Below are 1,804 nucleotides of genomic sequence, written 5' to 3'. Positions count from 1 at the left end.
TACTTTAGCTTGATTGAAATAAATTTAATAGATTTTGATGAAAAAAATTGAAACGAAGAACATACACAAAGAATTACTGTGAACGATTACTTGCATCCTTTCTATAGAAAAAAAATGAATGGTAGGATTGGTAGAAAAAGAATAAATTTCTCATCTAATTTTTCAACTGTAATCAATCTTCCCCAACATAAACACAGAAGTTAAAATTTTTTGCTTTACATAAAAATTATTCTGGATTGAGACTTGAGAGTTTCACAAAATTATCAAATATAAAAATAAAATTACCAAACATAAAAATAGGACGTTTAAAACACTCAAACGGACTTCTCTCGTGAACCCAAACATATCCTTCTATGGTTGAATTTTAACATGTATATAATAAATGACAATGGTTAATATATAATTATTCAATCATGTTATAAATACTAAAAATTAGTGCCTAATTAACCATTTTATATACAAATACATATTTCGCATTTTATAAAACATTTTTTTATATTGTTGTAAACAAATTTGATTATTCTAGTAACTGAATTATTTAGTTTTTTATTTTTTAATATTCAAAATTTAAAATTTTATTTTGTTAAAAATATTGAATTAATTTAAATTATATTATATTTTAAATTATAATAATTTAGAAAAAAGAATTTTGCTATCAGGGAGAGTGAGTGAGTTAGTTTCTATGGGTGGTTAATTAGTTACTGTGACTTTAGTTAATTCTGTTAGTGTTTGGAGGAATGGCAGTGGTCCTCGTATGTATAAATCGATAGTGAAATGTTTGGTAACCAAAGAAAATCAGGTAAAAATAGCCATAATTTACCTTATTTAGTATTTATTAATTGTTGCGATAATTAATTAATGTTAAATAAGATAAATTCTGACTGTTTTTTTTTTTGTCTACCTATCATTACCAAAATCGATATAGTTATACTAATAATAATGTATTTGTACAATCTTGATATAACAAAATTCACGTTCTTTTTTCCTGTGCATTCTGATCTTGGTAATCAAGAGCTCTAATATGGTATCAGCCTGAAAATATATTTTTTAACAGTTTTGCAAACACTATTGAGTAGCTAGAGACAATATATAATTAAGCAACTAAATATAATGTGAATCTAAAACAGTAGAATTCAATCTAAATTATTCAATGAGTAAATATTCTGCATTTTCACATTATCTCCGATAATAATATTTTTAAGTGACATAAGAGTAGAAAGTGAATCATTTGAAACTTGTCATGAACCTCGACATCATGCCAAGGAGTCCCAAAAATCCAAAATTCTTGATTTTTATGATAGGCAATGCAATTAGGTAATTGAGATATGGTTATAGAATACTGAAAAATGGAAATTCAAGATTTTTCAATTTCATATCTTTTCATCATCCACATTGAGACGACAAACAGCTCGTTAAAATATATAAAAAGTTTAACATAAAATCCAATCCTTTAATTAAATTAAAAATATATTAAATTAAATATCATAACAAGTAAAAAATATAAACTAACCCGAAGCTCACCAAAAAATATGTTAAATAGGGTTGTTAATTTGTTATGCTTGCGTCGATTTTTAAGGAAGTACCAGTTATGACAAGAAGTGGTGCAATGGGTAGTAATTTGGATAAAGGAATGTGCGCCAACAAAGAAAATTGAGGGCGGGTTACTAAAGCTAAAAAATAGGGAATATGCGTGTAGGTGGTGTAAAATAAATAAATAATAGGAAAAATTGTTGAGGGATGATGCGTTTATTTATGGATAAATTATTATCTTTGTTTACAAATATCCAAAATGCTAGTAAAGATA

This window comes from Arachis ipaensis, chromosome B06, assembly GCF_000816755.2.
Source record: "Arachis ipaensis cultivar K30076 chromosome B06, Araip1.1, whole genome shotgun sequence".
NCBI lineage: Eukaryota > Viridiplantae > Streptophyta > Magnoliopsida > Fabales > Fabaceae > Arachis > Arachis ipaensis.
This window is presented reverse-complemented; position numbering follows the sequence as displayed.